The 5583-nt window shown below is 39.2% G+C and overlaps 1 protein-coding gene across 1 annotated transcript in view; it reads left to right on the forward strand.

Annotated features, from left to right (window-relative positions):
• LOC106869912 (hyaluronidase) overlaps positions 1 to 5583 on the forward strand; it is an 18412-nt gene that overhangs the window by 10296 nt on the left and 2533 nt on the right. The gene's annotated exons all lie outside the window — the stretch shown is intronic.

Here is a 5583-nt window from a genome sequence, read left to right on the forward strand (position 1 = left end):
AACTGACCGGAACGGCGAGCTGACCGGAAGAGGAAGAAGGGCAGAGGGAGCCTCGATCGGGATTTCGTGCCCTTTTCGAACGGGGTTGTTGTGAGGAGAGGACGTGCCAAGCGATCGTCTAGGTGTTGGGAGAAGCAGCTGCCATTTCTAGTGTTCTTCGGGTCGGGCCTGCCTCGAGGATCGGATACCGCAGGACAGACTCGAACAAAGGAAGGAAACCGAGGTAAGCCGATTACCTCTACTCGCACGCATACACCACAACAACTACGCTAACAACAGCAGCAAGAACAATAGAAACAATATTAGCAACTAGAAAAGTAGTAGCGGCAGCAGCACCAGCAATAACAGCAGCGACAGCAGCGTAACAATAGCAACATCAATTGCAATAGTAGAAAAGGCAGTGCAGAGCAACTCCGCAAAATGATAACAGCAAATAACAGCAACACAACCCATGAAATGGCAATTTCACCACCTCTAGTATTACTGGCCGTAGGGCTGTCGCTAATCTGCAAGTTCTCTCCTAGAGAGAGACACACTCACGCTCACTCTTACACATTTACATCTTCTCGAAACAAGACTGAAGAATTTAGGGAGCTCATTGGGCAAAACGACAGCAAACCGAAACTGTTACGAATGACCTTGTGGGAGAAAAAAACTAAAAACATCTCGAAAAAATCGCTAAAAGCAAGAAAAAGAAAATTTGTCTTTAAGCCACCCCAGTACCATCGACATAAATGCGAGACAGCAAGCTCACAATAACAACAACATAATCAATATCCATGAAAAAAAAACCACCACTACAAACGAAAGCATAAACGCAAGATCAACAACAATAACAACCTCAAAAACTAAACATACAGTCAAATATACAAGCCAAATCCTTCCTCATTGATTTTATTATTGTTCAAAAAAGCAGCAACAATTTGAAGCAGGAAGCCATTGAAAAAGATTTTCTTAAATAAAAAAAAAAGATGAAAAAAACATTCATACAAAAGGTGAGACTTGTATGAATTTCTGTCAATAACTCCTCAGGACAGATTATTTATTCAAAATGACTCAAAATAATATATCGACCAATAAAAAGTATTCCTCAGACATTGGGATTTTTAGGACAAAAAAAAAGGAAGAAAGAAGAGAGGAAAACTCTAAGAAACGTCTTTTATTATTTCTTCCTCGAACAGTCTTCCTTTAAGGAAAGACTAATACCTCAGACTTCAGATAGCAAAATCTCAGAAAAATAACAATGGATGTGCCTCTGAGGGTTATTAGACTGCAAAACGGCAAATATTTTACTAAAATGTGGATATTATCCTTGTGTGGTTGGGCACTATTGTAAAATCAACCATTTCCAGCGTTTTTCGTTGCGTTTTTCTCAGAATGACATTTCCGGTTATGAGTAGCAATTTTAGGTCACGATATCTCCGAGAGTAATTGATGTAATAGGCTGAAATGTAGCATGTGTATTACTTTAATATTTGCCTAGATGCTGTTGTAATGTGATTAGGTGCACTTTATTTGTTTATGTTTTAGAGACACTTGAATTCTACTACCCAGGAATCAAAAACGCTTGAACTGCTGCATATGGCTATGAGCGACTCCACAACGAAATCGAGGCCAACTTCATCAACGTATTTGATTCAGCGTCTAGTCTGCACCCAAATATACTGGCATCCTAAGTTAGAGAATATTATCTTTGATAGTTTGGTAGAAAAATTTGCCTAAATTAAGGTCATTTTGAATTTATAATTAGGTCATAAATAGACAATATGGAAATTTGAATATTATGTCTTTTGATAGAACTAACATTGTTCTTGGTGTATGCCATATTTGGTTTGCCTGGGTCTTATTCTCGCTGAGTGAGAACATCTTCAATTTAGGAGTGTTTTCCTACGTCTTAGGTGTTAGTCTTGCCTTAGGGATCACCAGTCTTTCTCTAAGGTCAAGGTGAGTGACCTTTCCTCCATTTTTCTTTCCCGACGGACATGGCTACGCTTAGAGTGGGTTATATAAATATATATGGCTTGGGGTCGGATTGGAGATAGAGTATCGTACTGACTTCAAAATCATTAGGTATCGATGAAACAAGGCTCTCTGGAGCACCCGCACGCACTCGTGTCCATTTTCGATGAGTACGAGGAGTACTTATCTCATAGTCTGTCATTTTAGGGTGGAGGCGTTATTCCAGAAATCAAAATTTTTTACATACGTTTGTTGTCGATGTTTTTGTTGTTGTTTCCTTCGTTTCCACGTTTTCTATATAACCCTGGCCTGCACCTCAATCCTTTTTATCAACCTTTGTGGTTAATAAAGAAATTATTATTATTATCATTATTCAGTATCCCATATCTAGTGAGCAACTTCCTTGTCTTTCTGCCTAAGGTGTTTAGTTCGTCTATTGTCCATGCGATTACCTCTGCTCCATATTTAAGGAGTGAAACCGCCCAGGTGTTGATAGCTTCAGTTTTATTCCGTCCGTTTAATTTCGACTTAAGGATCAATCTCAGTCTGCGCAAGTACTCCACCTTAGAGTTTTCTGTCATTTCTTTCTCCATCAATTTATCCATTTCCAAAATCCCCAAGTACTTATAGCCCGTCTCTTCAATCTGTTTTATAACCTCCCCCGACGGTATCGTTAGCCCATCCATACATTTGATTTTACCTCTCTTCAAGATTAACACCACTCTTTCTCAGTCCGAACTCCACTCTGATATCAGCACTGAAGGTATACACCGTATCAACGAGGGAACTGACTTGGGCTTGATCTTTACCATAAAGTTTGAGGTCATCCATGAATAACAAATGGTTGACTTTTTGCTGGCGACTTTTGAATACATACCCAGCTTTTGCTTTCCTCAGAATCAGTGTTAGTGGTCTCATGCACACTAAAGAGATCAGTGGGGACAGGCAGTCCCCTTGGAAGATGCCCATCCTAATTTCTACTGTCCCTAAACTTCTTCCGTATGCTGTCAGGTCCGTCCTTCAATTCGCCATACTTTTTCCAAGCAATCGCTTAACATTCAATGCAATATCAAATAGGTTCATACACTCCATAATCCAAGAATGTGGGATCATATCGTACGCCTTACGATAGTCGATCCATGACATGGCTAAGTTACTTTTTCTCCTCTTGCAGTCTCTAAGTACAGTTTTGTCTATCAGGAGTTGATCCCTGGTACCTGTGCACTTACGTTTGCAACCCTTCTGCTCATGTGGCAGGAATCCATTTTTTTCCAGATGTTCGTTCATTGACTCTGCGAGTATTCCAGTTAATAACTTCCACATAAGTGGCAAACAGGATATCGACCTGTAATTGTCTACCATATTGCCTTTTTCAATGTTTTTCAGGCACAGCTCTGTCCTACCCAATGTCAACCACTCGGGTGTTATTTGGTCGGCATTTAACAAGGTGTTTGAGTTGCGCAGCTATTCGCGCATCACCAAATATTTTGATCTAGTAGCCTTGAACTCCATCTGGTCCCAGGGCCTTCCAGTTGTTCATTTGTTTGCTGATTTCCTTCACTTCCCTAACCGAAATGACTAGTTCTGCCTGTTTTGGACAGACTACTGTTTGTTTCAGTTCTTGCAACCATTCAGCGTCCTTCTTGTGCTCCTTGTCTTTGCTCCAGATGTCACTCCAAAATCTTTGACTTTCGATGTTATCTGGTATCAACTTTTCATCTGTACACTCTCCATTTATAGAATCTTTTCTGATCTACTCTGAATAACCTATTCTTGTGGTAACCCTTCATTCTTTGGTCATATCTTACCATCTTTGCTTTCTTTGCAACGAGGCACTGTTTCAGTTCCTCCACTACTACTTTCAGGCCCTTTCTTTCAATGTTATACTTCCTTTTCAGCGCCCTGTATTTTTGTTCGCTTTTAAGCTCCCCTTTTTCTTTTCGGTCCAGCACAGAGATTTCCTTCGAGGGCATGTCTAACCCTGCCTGGATTCTTCTTTTCCACCATGGATCTTTTCTTTTGTTACTCCCATTATGTTTCTTTTTCTTGACATCAACACCCACGTTTTCTGCTACAACAATATTTGCTGCTTTGATCAATTTATTTGTTTCTGTGATGTTGTTTGTTCTAATGCATTTCAGAATTTTATTGACATTTTTCGTTTCTTGGTTCAATTTCAATCGATCAAGCTTTTTAAGGTTGCAAATAATGTCGCTATCGTTCTCCTGTAGTCTTGCCTTTATTCTGTCGTAGATTGCCTTTTGTCCATCTGTCATGTCGCCATTAGTTTTATTGTCTTCTTTTAGATCATCTATATTCATTTCATTAAGTAAACTACCAATGCTCCTTTCCTGTGCTATGGGATTACTCTTATTAGTAAGAACTGTATTTTCTTTGTTATCTCTGCTGCTATTTTCCATGATTCGTGTTTTGATAGCTTCGAGCTCTACTTCTGAGAACCAACAATGTTTCCTTATTACTCTAGCTTGATCACATAGTCTCTGTTCCGTGAGTTGAAACAATCCCTTTTCTCTCCAGTGATCATACATACGTTGTCGGTAACCCCTAATTGAGCACCATTTTCATCTACCGGGCTGCTCAGGTAGTAACACTCCATGACCACAGCATTAATTTGCTCGCTCCATCTACGCCGTGTGTGGTGGTCCCTTTCTGGATATCGACAGGCTGGAGCCGGACCAGAATCTCTGAGCCTGCCGGGCGTAACACTGTCACTATCATTGGATTCAGTTTCATTACCACCGTTATTCACAACATTTTGTTTTTTCATTGTCACTCATATGAGGTAGCGATAATCAGGTTGCGCAATCACAAGTATTTTTATTGTGGCACCATCACTAGATGTATCATTAATCAGCTCATGAGGAGGAGGATATTATTATTATTATTATTATTATTATTATTATTATTATTATTATTATTATTATTATGTGAGAGAGCAGTGCATGCAATCAAAGTGACACTGGGGTAGAAATATTCAAAGCCTAATATACCCATCATGACTACCTGTCTAATAAGGGTACACCAGGCACATGCATCACAACCATGTGTGCGCGACATGGTGATCTCATATCAAGATAAACAGCGCATGACCTTGCAGGTGGGGCTCAGTTAGAATTTTCTTCAGGTTGAGTAGCCCATCCCGCTCAAAAGGTCTCTGAATAAGGGTTGTTTAAGGGATGTTGAGGAAAACATCCTTGTTTCCAAAGGTGAATTATCCAAACCCCAAAGAATTCCTCTCAGCATATGGCTATGATGCTCCCCCATATACTTCTGCTCGTGGTCAGAGATGTACGTATCGTCAGCCACTAAAAAGACATGCTCAACTGGTTATGGTCAAACAACTGACAAGCATATCTGTGGTACTGAGCAAAATATTTGCTGTAGCCCATGTTTTATACCAAGACAAAACAATATACATGATAACACTTCCAATCAGTTAAGATAAGAAGCCATGAAAGCCACTGCCTGATACTGCATCAGGGCAATTATTATTATTATTATTATTATTATTATTATTATTATTATTATTATTATTATTATTATTATTATCATTATTATCATTATTATTATTATTATTATTATTATTGTTCAGTAGTTTTATTT

Source organism: Octopus bimaculoides, chromosome 12 (assembly GCF_001194135.2).
Source record: "Octopus bimaculoides isolate UCB-OBI-ISO-001 chromosome 12, ASM119413v2, whole genome shotgun sequence".
NCBI classification, from domain to species: domain Eukaryota; kingdom Metazoa; phylum Mollusca; class Cephalopoda; order Octopoda; family Octopodidae; genus Octopus; species Octopus bimaculoides.